This window comes from Columba livia, chromosome 3 (genome assembly GCF_036013475.1).
Source record: "Columba livia isolate bColLiv1 breed racing homer chromosome 3, bColLiv1.pat.W.v2, whole genome shotgun sequence".
NCBI classification, from domain to species: Eukaryota; Metazoa; Chordata; class Aves; order Columbiformes; family Columbidae; genus Columba; species Columba livia.
The window spans coordinates 78,696,406-78,714,494 of NC_088604.1; positions in this window are offsets into that span (position 1 = coordinate 78,696,406).

Consider the following 18,089-nt stretch of genomic DNA (forward strand, 5'->3'; position numbering starts at 1 on the left):
CCAGTGACTGTAAGCAGTACTCTTGTCTGACAGAAGTTACAGGGATTTGGATATCACTGGGATTTTCAAAGCCTAGCTCATAGCGGTACAAAAGACCTCAACTAGCAGCTTTCTGGGACTAAGAGACTGTTCATTCACAGCACCATAAAAATTCAAACCTATTCAAGAGCTGACCTTCATTTGACTATCTGTTTGAATAATGAAACAAGCAGTCAGGATAGAGCAATTGTGTTTTCAAGGCTCTATTTCTGAAAGTTTTGCCATGTATTTAACTTTACCTCAGAAAAAGCCCTTTAGAGCAGACAGGAGCCTTGTGTTAAATATAGAAGTACATGATAGCAAGAGACAGAGAGGAGCCATAGGGCTGACAATAGGGAACGGTCAGGCCTTTGAAGGAAGATTTGATGCTCATCTTACTTGGTGAGAAATCTGGGGTCTATAGCAGGTGAAAGGAGGGAAGAAAATGATCCTGGGAGGGACGAGTTATTATACAAGCTCTGTCTCAGAGAAGGAACCTTTTCACTTCTCCTTGCCCTCCCCACACTGCTGACCCTGCTGTGGGGGCTTCTTCTTCTTCAGGGAGACCTACAGCACAGAGGCAATATCCCTCAAGAAGGCCTGCACTGGTCTCTGCACCAGCCAAAAGGCAACAGCAGCTACAGCTGGAGTTAGTCCTGCCTCTGGCATCTGTGTTCGCAGCGTCAAGCCCAGCTGCTCAGCTGGGGCTGGTAACCTTCAGCCAAACACTCCTTGGTCTGGAAGTCAGTAATCTCCACCTGCCTCCAGCATATGACCCTGTCCCAGTTTTAGATTACTCCCATGAGTCACGTTTTTTCCACCTCCCTCTTCCAGCCTCCCCAGCAGAGTGGCAGCACAAGGACAAGGGTAGAACAAACACCCATCGCTATCTGGCTCTGACTCCACCGAGCAGCAGGCTCTGGGAAAGATGGGGTGTGGACCGAGCAGCTCAGCAATTGCTGTCTCTCTGTAGGATTCAGGTGTCATGGGGCTCAAGGGAAAGCCAGTTCTCCCAGCACCTTGAGACAGCGTAGGGCAAGGTTACTCCTCCCTAGGGCTGCCTGCCTCTGGCCTCAGCTTTCCGTGAGTGCCCCACGTTCTCCCACTAACTGAATCACTGGTTGCCTGTCCGTCGAGGTTAAAGCTGGCCATGCCAGTTGGAGACCAGCCAGATGGCAACCATAAGGACAAACAAGCACAGGGCTCAGGCAGGAACGTCACTTCCCCCTGTAAATGTACGCACATGGGCACATGCACAAGCCCAACCTGAAGGGTTTGGTAGTTTCCTCGCTGCTAATGCAAGGCTGCCAAATCAGGGCGCTCAGGAAGCTCTCTCCTGCCCTGCAGCACTGGCCTAGCTGCAGGCAGGGACCTCGGTGAGGACCTCCATCCCCAGTGCTGCCTGCCCGCCCGTCTCAAGCAGACAGCTCCTTCTGCAGCCAAAGGAAACAGCTCCCCCTGGGGCGCTACGCAGGAGGCAAATTCCACTGCTGGGGTCAAATTCCTCAAGCGAGTAATCTGGAAGTCCTTCAATACTGGATAAAGACTGCAAAATAAGAGAGCTTGCAGCCTCCTTGGCAGAACTGTGTTTTAACCAGCGGAGCTGCTTTCTGATCTGGTGCTCTTGGTCAGTAGGATCGTGTGAAACGCGTCCGACAGTGATAAATTATCATGAACGCTTAGTAACTCCTCGACCAAAATTAAGTTACTCACAAAGTGATTTCTTGGAATGACTTCTTTGCTTGCCCTTCCCAAACTATTAAATTACAAGTCTGTGATTAATTACTACAGCAACTGCACAGTGAACTTAAAACTGTCACCTAAGAACAAAAGGTCTTCTAGATAGGGGATGTTTACTTTCAGCTGAAAGGGCACGCATTCAAATTTGGTCAAGTGTACCTTCCTTGCATTTTAATTCTTCAAGTTGAAAACAGCAGCTGGCTGCTTGGAGAAGCAGAAAGGTGAAAATGTCATTGGGTAAAACCTCCGACTGTTTCTCAGAACTGGCACTAACAAATGGTTTCCGGAAGCTAGAGGTCACTGCACACACAGTCCTACAGCTTTCAGGCATTAACCTGAAATTATTGTATGTAACTGGAATTCCTAAAGCAAGGTCGGATAGTTTATCTCAAATGTTAGCAAATTCCAACAACTAATCTAACACAGACGCTTTCGTTCCCTCCAGTGGGATGCTGCAGGGGGAAAGGAGTGGTTTCGAACAGGGCTGCTGCTTCCTCAGTCTGTACAAACAGCAGTCACACTGCGATGAGCTTTTGCTTCACCCAGATCTGACTGTAACTGCTGTGACCCTCCCCCAAAAGGTAGGAAGCCTGGTCTACATAGGTATATAATTTTTTAATGCCTAGGGCAGTGGGAGACACCAGCTACTCTGTCACCTAAGTGTTTTTTGGAAGAGGAAAAAGAGCTATTCAGCATTAAAGATTCAGGAATGTCTGTTGACATATTAAGGAAACAACCTCGGGGGACAGCTGACACGGCTCCAAGAAGCATTACCAAGGGAACAGTGACGCAAATGTCTTCCATTTTTACAGGCTGGCAGCTCGCCAGGTTCCCTCGCCTGATGGCTGATGTAATGCTAATCCCTATCTGGGTTAGCGCTCAGATATCAACCACAGCAGCTCACTCTGCTGCAATCAATATAGCACACTTTTTATAGAAGAGTGTGTAAAAAAAATTCTGCTCTAATCTACTAGGAATATGTACAGTAGAGTAATAGCAGGGGAAATCTAATGGCTGGCCTGGAGCTCACCCAGCCCATGCTTTTGCAAGCGTGCGCATGTGTGTGCAGGCTTGTACACAAACCCATCTACACCTCAAATAATGACAAGTCCAGGCAAGGGCCACACATTGAGAAAGGGCTGGCTGTTCATCACGTACAAGAAAAGCTGTCCAATTCCTTTACTAAGTGATGTACCAGCAGAAGAAAACAAGAAGAATGGGACTGGAAAATAAAATGGACTATGACAACATTTTTTTACTTCTGTGAGTATCAGAGGGGTCCCTGGGGATTCACGAAGCCCCACAGCAGCTTTACAGGGTAGATAGCACCAAGTCCAGAGAAGGACTCACAGTGAGTCAGTAGCAGTCAAACCTGTCTGCCCTCACAGACTGTCCATAGCGGACACCAACACCAGTACCTTAAGACAAGACATGAGCCAGAGAGGAATTCAGGGATCCTGACCTGCCATGTAATTATCTGTGTAGTAATTTGGGTTGCTCATAAGAGGAGAATTTTGAAAAACTGAATAACCTTCAGTGAATATAGTCCTGGCTTTACACCTTCTACCATGGAAAGCCCTTCCAGTGCTTAACTGCACCCTAAAACCAGTCTAGAGCACAGATTTTCTGCTAAGTGGATCATCACCCTATCTCCTGTAAGTGATAACCCCACACCTGTTTCTTTCACAGGATATTGGTGTCATAACTGCGAAAATTTCTATGTGTGTTCTTGCACCAGGTAAAACCTTGAGCTAAACTCTGTGGGTAACAAAGTAGATGAATTCCAGCCTGTATCCAACAACTAGTGTGTTGAGGATCTTTGCATGCCAATGCGTTGTTTCCTTCTATTCCTCCTTTATCAGATAAAGTTTAAGGGGAATTTCAGGAAAACAGTACTTTTAAAAAAGAATCTGATATTCCAGTAATATTAGTCCTTGATTTAACTCCTGGCAGATGTAAGAAGAATATTAACTACATCATTCAGGGTTTCCAGAGGGTCAGCTTCACAGGACAGTCTGAGATCTGGGTTGGTATTTTGGGAAAATACATAGCCAGTGGAGACCATAAAGGCAACACTCTCAGACCCATCCTTTCCCAGGCCATGTTCATGGCAACCTTTCCATAGCAGCCATTGTTGATTTGACTGAATAACCGCCCCCACCTTTCACTGGCACTAAAAATGAAATAAATCACTGTCTGTCCATGCTAGACCATAACCACTCAAGCAGCCACGTGGCACAAAGCTCCCCCGAGGTGCTCACCAGCCCCCAGCTGCAACCTCACACATCCATCCAGCCTTTCCTTGCATTTCTGCCTCCCTTTTGCCAGGAGCTGCCATGGCAAAATGATGTTTCTGGCTGTTCCTCCCTCCTTTGCTCTTTGTTCCCTGCCAGCTGGGTCCTGGCCAGAACAGCAGTAGCTGCAGGCAGGACTGCCTGTTGGAGCCATGGGGGCCTGTGGTCTGCAGGGGGGTTTGCGGGGGTCCCTCCAGCAGGCAGAAGGGCTCCAAGAACAAAAGAGGTAAGGCAAAAGCAGGGCAGGAGGTACCAAAAAGGGCAGGGTGGGTGTGGGGAGGTGAAGACAGGGAGAGAACAGCATTTGGCCTCAACTTCTTCCTTGATTTTCACACCTTTGGTCCCCAGAAGCTGTGGCTGTCTCACATCCACCCACCCTGCTCAGGTGTGCACTGATGCCTGACCTGACATCAGCTCCTCTGCCTTTAGTTTTCAAAAAGAATACATGTTAAGTGAGTGAATGGTCTTGTTAACAACAGCCTCATAAAACAGGCCAGTGAGAGTGTTAATATAATCGTACTACCCTCTCTCTGATTTGTGAAGAGGTAAAATGTTTGATGACCAAAGAGTCTCCCTTTTCCAACAGAGGATTTAACTGGGTCTGTTCATATGAAAGTAATGGAGGAGAGAGTATTTTTCGCTTTCAAAATAAGTACAGAAGAGGCAAATAGCTTAAGAAAAAATACATTTTAGCACACCATATACATGTCAGTGCTCCAGACATGCCCTCCCTTTGCAGCACATACACATATAACAGGGAGGGAATTGTAAACCCAGTCCTCCTTGCCAGCAGTCATAGATGACCGCATGGAATTACGATGCAATCCCAACGTGAAAGGAAAATCCAGGTCCTTCCTATGCAATCCATAAGATGTTTGCACAATTTTTAACATATGTGTTTATATTTCCTTAATATTTAATGAAATGCTTAAGAAAAACATGTTCTAAAAATGTTGATGTAATTACAGTTTGTTGTGCTTGAATTCTGAATGGAGAAGAGTCTCCATTATTTTTTCCACATGCTCTTACTACATTATATTAAAAACATATTCTACTCAGTCATGTGCTGTGTGCTTTATAAATACTTTGCACAGTTGGAAACATTCATGTTTAGCAAAAATCCTACTGCCATCAAATTCAATGTGGAAAACCTCCTTTGCAGCAAATGATCTGCACTCTGATAACGGGAGGTGATCACCAGGGGTCACGTATGAAGGGCCTGGCCAAAGGGACCTATTTTGCATCTGCATGGAGCTCAGCTGCGCTTCTCAGGGCCCAGCGCTGCTGAATGGAGGGCTCTCCTCTCCAGAGGACACACAAATCGAGTGAGAAGACTCCAGACAAGTTAATACTCTGGTCTAGGTGGAGTTTGCGCTCTTGTGTTTTAAAATACAAGATACATATCAGTTAGCGTCAGTGCCCTGCAAGGTTCATTGCCTTCCCAGCCTCTCTCACACTTACAGTGTGGTCCAAGTAATCTCTGACAATCCAGTTAATGTGACTCAGGTGTTATCACACAATCTTTCTTACTCTCATCACCCTTCTTCATTGCGGTACTCCTAGAATTAGTCAGAGAACTCCAAAAAGATCATTGTAGTATTTTCTTTCAAAATGTTCACGCAAGGCTGATGTTCATAATCTCTAATGACCAATTAGTAAAACTAGATGGTTTTCAGGGCAAAATCCTTAGACAAAAGTCACAGGAATGAGAAGATGACAGCTTTTCATTTTCAGAGCAAACGTGGTCCTGTGTTTTCAGTGCGAGAATCATCCTTACCCAGGCCACTTCATGCAGCAGCTGGGGATTTCCACATTTTTCCTATGCCTAAACAAAATAAACCTGGGGTGTGAATCAGTCTCTGTTTCCAAACCCTCTGATTCCTTTCCAAAATGAAGATCCCATCAGGTGCAAAATAGACTCCAGTTCCCAATTGGAATAATATGTGCACTATGTGCAGAGCTGGAGTCGGTGGGTAGATGTATGGATTCATGCTAGTTCCATATTAATAGAAGGGTCAGAAAGAAAACATTTGCTACCAAGAGCATTTTACAGAATTTCCCTTTATGATGTATTGCCCTATGCCACATAAATATACATGGGCAACTTGTGAGAGATACAAGCCAGTTCTTACGCTTCAATGCCTGATGACATCTTGATGTGACAACAACATGCAAGAAATACTGATGATGGAAATAGGCATTTAGCAAAAAAAACAAGCACTTCTTTGCCTGAGGAATGCTGAAATGGGAGCATTCTGTCCTGAATTTGTGGGAATGCGTTTCTTTTTATTCATGATAGCAACTGTATGGCAATTGATGATAGTTTCCTCATGGTTTTCATGTTATGCTCTCTTTTTTTGTTATGTGGTTCCCTGTCCCAGACATACACTGATCAGGGTGCAAGGCTGAGATCTGTGAATCCTTCGAACAGCCCTGTGAAAAGTAGGACCTGTGCTCCCAGCCAGGTGATGTGATCACAGTCTGTGCAGGCTGCCCACTACTTTAGCTCATGTTTTTCATTGTAGGGCTGTCTCCATCCCCACATGTTCTGCTGAATGAACAACAAGGCTCCTCCAAACGTGTAATGTGAGGACGACAGAATACAAAAGTCCTAGTCCTAAAGCTAGTGAAGAAATCTGCATTAGCTCAGAGCACTGGTGGCTGGGTTTCTTTGCACACTCCTGCACAAGCATGAATTAGCTGGAGAGAGACTCACCTGTTGTGTTACAACAAGCTTCACACTAAAATAAAGGAACAATGACCTTGGCCTAACAGCAGTGTCTGCCTCTGAAGGTGTATTCCTTACTGCGAAAACACCCATCAAGGCAAGCGTTGGGCCTTATGCCTTAAAATGAAGACACAGCTTGCTAGAGAGCTGAGCTGAGACCTGGCCTGGTGAACATCACTCAACAGTGTGTTTGAGGAAGCCAAATGACACTTTCTTATCCCGCACATTAGGCATTTGTGCTCTGTCCGGCTGTGTGTGACTGCGCCACTGAGTCTTGACCATCAGAGGAGCCGTGCTTGGATCTGGGTAGCTGGAATCACTCCACCCTTGGGTCATTACAATATTCAATTATGGCTCTGTACTTAAGTGACACAATAGATATGGGAATTGAAAGTACAAAAACTCCTGACCTCTGATCCTGCCTGTACAACAGAATTCCTTGGTGGCTTTAGGCAAAGTACTTAACAGCTCTGACTCGGTTTTCCCATTTGCAGAAGGGGGCTAATAATACTCAGCCACCTACTCCACAGGGGAGTCCTGAGGATTCATTACTTAATGTAAAGTGGCTAAAAGATGAAAACCTGCATGTAAGTGTCAAGTGCTATTACAGTTACCCAGGTTTAGCTTCAGTTTTTGAGACTTGCTTTCCTCTTTGAAATGAGGAAAAGTATTCCTTTTAGTCAGCCAAGTTTCGTGTTCTGCACTTCATTTCCTACAGAAGTGAAAAGGAGCCTTGGGAGTATGAGAAAAAAAAGAGAAAAATGTGTCCCCTTGGATCTCAATCTACCTTTTACATCCTCTTAGGAACTTGTTTTGAGAGTGCCCGACACTTGGTGCAATATGCTGCAGTCACAAGGCAAAAATTTTATTATTTCAAGAATGTTTTATGAGCCCCAGGAATAAATCATCTCTAGCAGGGATGGTTAAGCATAATGTTGAGAGTCTGTGATTTTCCCCAGAGGTAGAGAAATCATTCCAAGCTTTTATTCAATTTCGTCATGAAACTTTAACAAGAAAATGCCAAGGGCTGTTCTGGCACATTGCTGGGATATGTACATTAAGACAAACCAAGGGGGATGTTTTGATTGACCAAATTATTTCCTTCTATCTCAAATGAGTTAAATGTTTGATTTTAAGTGACAGTTCTGGTATGGCAAAGTACTTTCATGGCAATGCAGTCAACATTTTGCTTGGTCAGCATCTTTAAACAGACCAGCATCACTGCGTTTGACTATATGACAGTGATGGAGAGCAGGGGAACTGGTCATCCTAACACAAGCTGCACTGAGACTACAATATGCCATAAATGAATGCAGCAAACAAAAGGACTAATTCAGGCTTTGCAAATGCTAACATTACTCAGAAAAAAAAAAAAAAAAATTGTCACCCCAGAAGAAAAAAAAAAGGGCTTTTGTGATTGTTCTGAAAAAGCCCCCTGCCAAGAACTGCTGCCACTCCTAAGAATTCAGAGCATGCAGCTAATGCACATGGCTCTGCTTCCAACTTCATTAATACGAGATTTTGGCACTGCAGGAGTACCTCGTTCTGTGTACTGGACCCAGGTCTGGCCTAAGCACACAGTTATGTTTCTGTTGAATTAGTCAGAGCACACAATGTGATGTTTATACCAGTTTTATGCTGACTGGAGAACAGACATTACCTGATTCAGTATGGTGTCTGCCAGAATTTGTCAAACATAACTGAACCAGCATAGTAAGTTTGTGCTTGTTCAGTGCTTGGCAGCACTTGGCTGTGATGTCCTGGTCCAGCACAGGGTGCTTTTTATGCCAGATTTTCTATCCCATGGAACTGTGGCTTAAGACGCACAGTGCAGCTCCACGCTTTGCTTATATTAACTAATCTGCCCTACCCCTGTACTGTAAGGTGTTGTTGAATTCCCAAATGCATAACAGGGATTATATAATTCCAGAGAAAAGGCTCTCCTTTGATGTTTACTCCAGGGCTTCAGGTTTCTTGGTGATGCAGTGATTGCCAGGTCCATCTGCCTCCTGAATGCAAAATGTTTGCATTTCACTTCAATACATAAATATAAGGCACTAAGTTAATAAGAGCCAAGCAAGGAAAAAAAAGGAGTGTCAGATAAGAAGAGAAATCTACTGTCCACTCTTGATTTTCTAACTTCCCACTGAGCGGGGTGTAGAACTAAGCCACTCTGCACTCTGAGTTGCTCCACTTTCAACAAATATTGGTCAAATTCTGCAGTATCAGAGCCAGCTTTGGGATTTTGAGATGTGCTGGCAAGAGGATTCTGCTGGGATCCTCCCTTCATCATCCCTCCCAGGCAGAACACAGTCATTTGCAGTGAAGTGGGTGGGGAGGGTTCAGAAAACTTTGAGTCCAAACAGCTTGCCTGGGCAACACAGAGACCAGCCACATGTACACTGGGGATGTCAGCATCTCAGCTATTTTCTAGAAACAATTCCCTCTGAAGGGAGCAGTCCTTCAGACAAAGCCTTGTGACACATCCAGGTGATTTTTAGGTTGTTTTCTCTTCCTTTTCTTCTAATTACCTTAGTCATGGAACCCAGAATAATTAGCCATAAGTGGTCAAAAGAGCCACAGAAACAAAATGCCTCTTGGAACACTGCAACACAATACTGAACCAGTAAAAAGAAACTTCATTAACCTAAGAACAGTGTGAGTCTCTTTGTTTCACCTGCTACCTCCCATGTCTCTGTCTTATTTTTCCTCTTATTTTACCCCTGATTTTTTCTGTCTTCTCCATGTCATTCTCTCCTGTTTTGGTTTGCGTTCCCTGCTTTAAAACTATTTTTCTTCTCTTGCTCATTATGTTACTCCTTTTATTTTCACAATGGTTTTACCTACTTCTCTTCTTTTTCTTCCTGGTCATTCCCATTCATTCCTGGCCACCATCCTCCTCAGTTTCTTTGTTCTAGCTGGTCAGTTCTCCCTTGCTCTTCTCTCCACTCCAGTTCTCCCTGTCCAATGTTTTCTCTTTAATCTTTGCCTCCCTGAGGAAATTAAGTTCTTTCACCTTGAGTCTTACACCTTCTTATTCCCCATTCTTGCAGGCCTTTCCTTCCTTACACTGTAGATTATTGTCATTCCCTCACACCTCACTGCCCTGCAAACCCTCTGTATCCTCATCCATTATCTACCTGGCAAAATGTCTTTCACAAACTACGGATGTCACTACAGCCGCAGGAGCCACAGTCATGGGAGTGATGTTTGCAGAGACAAGACTGGGCTGAAAAGCAGCTCTGTGTGTGCCCAAGTTAACTCATGGGGAGGCTATTAGTTGGGCTTATCAAAGGGTGGGTCAGAAGACAGGAAAATCCCAAGCTTATCTGTTTCTCCTTTGGACAGCTATGCCTGTTTTGTCACTGTTACTAATCCTCTCCCACTTTCCCAAAAAGTGTTGTGGTGCTTCACAGATGAAAGGCTGCTGGTTGTCCCTTTCCTTGCCTCTGTTGGAGATGGAGATGGCTGCTGTGGTTGAAGGCATGCAGCAGCAGAGCCAGATCCCCTCTTCCACTTATGCTGGTATGCAGCTTGGAGCCAGCTCAGCTCTTTGGATGAGATGCTCTTTCCTGTGGCTGGAAGTTGCATCAGAAGTTGACCGCAGAGGACAGCTGAGCCACCCGGCAGCAGCTCAGCCAGTGCCTGGCAGGGTGCTTCTGCACTCCTGCCGTGGGCTTTACCCAGGTTGTTCCCTGCCGTGCTGTGAGCTGCTCCACAGAAAGGACGACCACGCACCACCCGAGTGCTGGGGCTGGTCACTGGCCATGCAGAAGTTGTGCACAGCGTGCTTTTAAGTTGCTGTGATGAATCTCCTCTGCTCACGGCCGGTCTCCACAACGAATGCTCTCTTCACAGTGAAAAAGTCTAGAAACTACCCAGACTAACTCCTTCCCTAGGGCACCATCACTAAGTCAACAAAGTTGCGGTATAAATGCATGTGTCCCATTGTTACGGATGGGAGAGCCAAAACTGATGGGGCTTTGTCAGGAACACCCACAAAGATCCCTAGACGCAGAGCAACCGAGTTTAAAGCTCCAAAGGCCTTGCAACAGCAAGAGCCAAGCACGGTCAAGCACATATGAACATTTGCTTTTCTGCTTCATATCCTTCCCAGTCCTTTCCTTAAGTAATGCAGAGGATTAATAATTTTGGACACAGAGCCTAAGTTCACACAAACGCGTATGAAACCGGCAAACAATACCCCCATTAAATGCACAGAGAAGCTCGGAGACTGGAACAGCTTACCTCCAAGAGCTTCACCCAAGTCCCACAGGAAGGCTACAGCGGAGCCAGAAATAGAGCCCAGACCTCCTGACTCCAAGCTCTGGGCCCTAACAAAAACACCGGCTTCCCTCCACCATCCCTCTCTTCATACACTACATTGACCAGACTGGGAAAGGCATTCAAAATAAATAAAACCCGCTTCTCACGCCAAGTTTTAAAAAACATTTTCTTGTCATGGCTGGTTGTTTTTCTCCTGCTAGACATTAGGCAGTCTCCACTGAAGGAGACAGCTCGCCTTTCTTCTCCAGGAAACACAGTTGTCTCCCACATGTTGCACTGAATGTAGCTCAAACAAATGTTTTAGGAAATTCCCCTAATTCGGTGAAATGGTTAGCTTGGCAGAGGCGCGCTGGAAACAGGACTGAAAGATTGCCTTGGATCTTATGTTTTTTTTTAATTTTTCCTTTATAAGTGTACAGGAGAGCTCAGGCTTCAGACGGGCTGCTGAGGAAGACAGAAACTCATGTTACATATAAAGGCTTTGGCAGACCCAAACACAGAAATTTCCAGAAGTGTTTGCGTGGCAACAGCTCTGTGCCAATCCACATTTTTTAGCTATTCTGGCTGGATGCCCGGCCGACAAGAAAGTCTTGTATCTCCACGCAGTTCACTGGCTTCCCTGAGGAGTTTCCATACTGCATGGCAACATTGGATAATCTCATTTGCGCGCCAGAAAAACTCCTGCTACTTACACTGTTACTAAATACCAGATGTGCTTAATAAAGAGTAAGTGGAGCCAAACCTAGGGTAATCACATAACCTATCATTAACATTTTCTAAAAACAAAAAAAATGCCTTTGGAACAGCAGATTACTGTTTTGCTTTGTTTGCTTTACGCCCTGTTACGGGAACCCCTGGGGTGCTGGGAAGGGAGCGCGGCAGGAGCAGACAGCTCTGGCACGGCCGATGACATTGTTTACAATCACACCCCTGCACATCTGAAACATGTGTGAGAAAGTAAAGGCTAAGCAGATTTCCCCTGTGCTGGAGAGGGAGGGGAGGATTGCAGCAGGAAGTCTACGCCACCGAGAAAGTGCTGGAGTCGTGTTTCTTCATCCCGGGGAGGTGGCTGGGGAGGGGGGATGTAGCAGCAGCATGAGCTTGGTCCTTCGTGACATGCACGTCCCCAAGTCTCTGGCACACGGGAATGAGGGAGTGGGCCTTTTTCCTTGAAATTTAATGGCAGTCCAGGTCCTCCAAGCCCATTTAAACCACTTTTTTGTGTGAGTCAGGGGGCCAGTCACTGCACAAAATGTGTGCGCACATTTATTATGGATTTAAATGGATGTTGCACATGTGCATGTCTGATGCTGACCAGACCCTTGAGGGAAATAGCTAAGGCACGGCAACAGCGAATGAATACTGCTGTGGCAGGCTGTTAAGAAAAGGAGGGAGGTAGATGCACTGTGACATCTGAAGCCCCAGCATGCCCCTCCCTGCAGAGGCTGGTGCAGCTCAGCCCAGAGCCACTTGGTGCAAGGGGGGCAACCCTCCCCAAAATGAGACATGGGTGGAAAAGTTGGTTTCTCCCACATCTGTTTCTGTGATTGACACAGCAGAATGTAGTTAAATGATGAGAAAAAGAAGTTCTGTCTCTGTTTTAGTGTCCACTGCTACTCAGATGGAAGAGAAGACTGGCAAACACATGCTGACCGGGTCCTCGCAAGGCTGGCCGTCCCTCACAGGTCTGTTTGCTCTGGCTTGGTAGAAACCAAGGGAATGGGAGCAGGGACAAGTCCAGGCCTTGTTTGTTGTGTACATGAAGGTGGGGAGCAGTGAGTCACCCTCATCACGCAACAGCCTGGAGCGGTACCATTGCTCTAGTCCCTTAAGCAAAGCTCTGACCCACGTCAGTGGGTGTCACAGCTGTGCAAAGCTGGGATATCTGATACCAGGAGCCGTGCCAAGGGCATAGGGTGAGGAGGTCACAGCGGGTGTCAGCCTGTCACAGCCCAGGCACAGGAAGGTGGCCACCCCCCAGCGTTCACATGGCTCCCAATGTGACTGAACCCCAGCATTTTCCAAAGGCTGGCTGCAAGTAGAGAAAAGCCAGCAGACCAGAGTAATGCTGCATTCTTGATGGCACAAGCCCTCTGCTTGTGCCCTTGCGGCTCAGCCCCATTCATTGCACCCACCGTGCAAGGTCAGACCCAGACTCCATTTCTGTCCACAGGTTCAGTAGCACCAGTCTCAAAGGCTGTGCAAAGTGTCAGTGAGCAACACTGCTGCCTCTGTTGCCCCCAGGCCAAATAGCTGGTACAATCCTGCACTCCTGGCATAGGAGCCAGCTGCACAGTAGGAGCAATGGAGCAGCTGGTCCTGCTTGGGACCAGGCTTTTGCCTGATCTAAGTATTGCTGGGCTGGCCCACAGCCACAGGCTTAGGACAGCAGACGGCTCAGGGCACCAAAACAGCCATGTCCCTGCCACCTATTCTGCCTGTACCACAGTCCTGGAGAGGTGGGCTTCCTGCTGCCACTGCTTAGGGGTTGGGCTGAGGAGAACATAGCTAGCCTGTTGGGAACTCTAGGTCACTTGGGTTCTGCCCCATGTCTCCCCCTTCCAGCTCCATCCTTCCCCCTGTCCCATGTCTGGAGTGGCCCTGGCTGCTCAGCCTTCAGCTGGCAAAACTCAGCTTTGTCTGTGCTGCTGAGAGTCTAAACACCATAATGTCCTGGGCGCTCCTTGAGGGTTGAGGGTGCTGTGTGTGACCTGGCAGCCAGAGCAGGAAACAAGAAGCCTCCTCCACTCACAGCACAAGCACAGAGCGACCGCCTTTCCCAAACTTAAAAACCTGGGGCAGCAACGAAGTAGCCAGCAGCTCACTCCCTTGATGTGCCCACTCCCTGTCAGCCAGAAGATTTGGCATCAGTGGAGCTGCTGGCTTGGGGAAGCCTCACCCCACCAGCTGCGGGTGGTGTGCAAGGAAGCCAGGAGAAAATTAGGTAGTGACTGCCCAATGCTGTGTCACCGTTTCCTCTTCAGGCCTTGAGGATCTTCTAAAAGCATCAGGAAACAGCAGATCATACAGCTAATCAGCTGTATAAAGGCACTCCTTCCTTCCCCACATTGCTGCACAGGACTCCTGGCCCTCTGCCCACCCCACCCTTTCAGACACCTCCGATCAGGCACCTCCCTCTTGGCCTCCTCCTGGGATGCTGAGGGGATGTTCGAGCAAGGTCTGTTGACTGTAAAGACACAGGTTCCTAGACACAGCCCATCAGATCTGCTCATCCCTCATTGCCCTGTGTAGGCCATTCCCTTTGGTTTATAGGTGAACCAACAAAAAGATGTTTTCCTACAGCTGCTTCCAGGAGTCCAGCAACTGTACCGCTCTTTGGAGTTTGGTTTGTTTGTTGTGTTGTGAGAGGGAACCCATCAGCTTGTCCTGAAAATGAACACCTAACCCCATCCCCAGTTGGCAGCAGCAAGGAGAGGCTCCTGCCAAGCAGCCACGAGGCATGTCACAAACAGCTTGCTTCACCTCCCCGCCAGGAAACAAAGTCCATTGCCATTAGGAGACTTAATCTGCAAAGCGAAGATGTTTCCCCTGGCTCCAATTTCCGTAGGTCAGACTCATAAATGACCAAACTCTGATGCTCAAGATTTTGGTGAAGGCCTTACTTCATGTATTTAGAGCCTCTCTTTTCTGAAAGGCAAGTCTTTCTAACTTATTGTTGATGTATTGACCGTCACTGTAACCTCTTCTTTGCTAAGCTTCATGCCTAGTCATGCCACTCTAGAGACATGGGCTCCCATGAACCCAACAGGACCGGCCCACGGGACAAGGCCAGCCCGCTTTGCAGAAAGGTGAATTCAATACAGGGCTGGCTGCTCTTGAGCTTTATGGTGGATCGGGATGCACGTATGGCTTCCCTGTTCTGCTGTGGCAGATGCAGGGGCCAAGCAGAACTGGATCTGTAATTGGCAAGGCATCATACAGGTCTTAACCATGGGGCTGTCCTTGATCTGAAGAGCTATCTCGAGAGAGATATAGCTATAAAAGGGCTTGAACAAGAAAGAAGAGGAGACAAAATGAGTTTACAAATACCACTGTATTGCCATGATCATTGTGAAAAGAGATGGGATTTTAAGTCTTTATTAGGAGACATCTAAGGAAGAGGCATGAGAAGGACAAGGGCAGGAAAGAGTAGGGAGGGCAGATGAAATGAGGCTGAGAGGAAGGGGAAGAAGAAAGGGAAGACAACCCTGACAGGTCCCACTATACTTTCTTCTGCTCCCCAGCAGAACAAGAGAGAGGGGCACAAAACATTTTTTCACATGTTCAGTAAAGATGCAGGGGGTGACTTTGCTTCATCACTTCAGTTCTTACACCAGTAAGCCCAAGCTGACCCTGTATTTTTCCATGTCATGGGGCTGCCATATCTGTTCAAACAACTTTTGCTAGCTTCTATCAATCAGAGCCAAAGTTGGACAAGTGGGCAACACAATGTCAGGGAACAACTACAACCTAATGCACACAGGAAAGATCTGCTAGAGCTCTCTAACACATTGACAGGTGTTATCTTATCTGTTGCCAGGAGGGACAAAGAACTAGAGGGACAGCGAAGGTCAATCAGACACTTAGGAGAGCTCAGAGCAAGGAAATAACTGATTACACTGAAGGGCATCACATTTGCAACTACGGCTGAGCTCCAAAAGTATGGGGGAAGTAAGCTGTTTCAGAGAAGGGCTTCCCAGTGGCCAACCAGCAACCATGTGGAAGTACCATTTCCTTCTTGAGTCCCCACCGTGTCCTGAATGAGGGAGGATGGGCAATAAACCTGTAAGTATTTACAAGAAAAGGCTTAGCACAAAGTGCTTCTGGGCATAGCTCTGTTGCCAGTAAAAAGCATGATGAAAAGCATACTTTCTTTGATGAAGCCTCATTCAACCAAGTGGTTTATGGGTAAAGGTGAATCTAGTATATATCATATTTGTCTGATGGCAGAGACCGCTTGTGAAATCTATCTGACTAGATGTTCTGAGAAAAGTCTTAATGAAACATTTGCAAGCTTTCAATCACTCAATTTTCATCAAGGTTTCAGCTGGAAATTGTTCTGGATGTGAGAGCACGTTGGGTCACTAATGGCTTATTTCTTATTAAATGCTTTGAGTTTCGGGACTGTGAGGATACATAGATATTTTTCTCATTTGCAGATTTCCATGAAGCAAAATACTAGGTGAAGATAAATAATGATATCAACTTGCCTTTTGCTTGAGTAGTAAAGACTCAGGTTATTTCTGTGTTAAGTAAATATGTGAAAATACATGAAAGGTGCTTTTGACCCTCTAGAAGAGAACAACTCTGTCACTCATCCAGGTCAACAGGCCTTAAGATGCAACTGCTCTGGGCCAAAGAGGAAGGTATGTGCTGTGGTTATGCCCTGGAAGGAGACTTTGCTTGACCTCCTGGCTCTGTCATTGACAACCTATCATTTTACCTATCTCTCTTGCTTTAGTGCAGCAATTTGAGAACACCAAAACTAATTGATTGTTTGTGTTTTTACAGTTAGATACTCTTCTGGATGGCCCTTAAATCCTTTGGTCAAAAATGGCAAGTGTAAGATGCCTCTCCTGCTGGCTTCAGCCCAGAGAAAACAGTTTCATGTTCCAGGGAACTTCTGAGAAGATGAAGCCTCTGGACACCTTCTATCACCTCTGCTCACAAGCAAAGCTTTGCAGATTATCTCCTAGGTTCCACTGGAGGGAAAAAAAAAAAACAACAAAACAGTAATCACAGCTTTCCTAATTCAGAGTCTCCTTGGTGGACCGTCCGCTGCATAGGGCCACTTGCTGGTGCCCAAGCTAGCCCAGCCCACTGTCAATTCCGCCTTCTCTCACCTCATTTCCCTGGCTGATAAATGACGCTGAAGTCACAGGCAGGACTTTGGCCACGGTGAAACAGGGGACTGCTGCACTGAAACAAGAACCCTCATGGAAACATCTCCTGAAATAATGAAAAGTGTGAAATAAAACTCACTTTGGTGCCTTAGTGCTGCATCTGCATGTCACAGAGCTGTGATATTGGCCTACAGCTGGTGGCAGGAAATTTGTCAGTGCAAGCTAGGCTAGATCAGGTCCAGACCGCCTCGTGACATTTCCCACCACTCCAGGTGCTGGTTAAAGCATTGCACCCTTGCTGGCACACTAGGCACTTTCTTGTCTTCTCCCTTCATTGCATGTACAACATTTAAGCTGACTAAGAGCAAGGTGGGAGAGCCCATAGCCATTGCTCTCACCCCCTCTCCCTGTGGCTCAGCCACACATGCCACCCTACACTCACAGCAGCTGAGAGCTGATCATGGTGGGAATTTTGGGAATGACACATTAAAAAGCTGCTTCACAGGCTCACCTGGGGTTTGCTGTGGCTGGCTGTTCTCCCCCTGCCCACTGGACTGCCTGCAGCAGGGGCTGTGCTGGCTGCGACTCCCCAGGATGGCTGCTGGTGCCGGGGGGAACAACAGACACAGGACCCGGCCATATCCTTTCAGCATCCTGCTGGGAGGGCTCAGGAGCCTCATCTTCTGTCCCATCAGTGGGGTTCCCCCTCCCTTCCCCACATCTGTGCCACAGTCTTTCAGTCATAACACTGCTGAAAAAAATGGTGGCCAGACAGCAGCAAGACGAGCTCCTTGCAGCTCACCAGAGTAGTAACAGCGAGGAGCAATTCTGAAGATTTGGCCCAAGCATAAGCATTTATCCTTAGTAGCCACATGGCTATGGCTGAAAACCTGAACAGAGGGCAGAGGACCTGCCACCGAGCAAGCTGGTGGATGCACGGAGAGAGACCACCCCAGTACTCTGTGTTTAACATGCAAAGGATCATGACCTTGGGGGAAAGGAAGAAGTGATTTTCCGGTGTTACTCAGAGGAATGGAGGCAAACAGAAAATGCATTACATGATCAGGAATGAAACCAGGTTTTCCAATTCCCAGTCCCATGGCAGACATCATACTGGTTCCTGCCCAGTACGAGCCATCAGGATTCATTCAGCCTTTTGAAAGAGCAGCTAGCTATTTA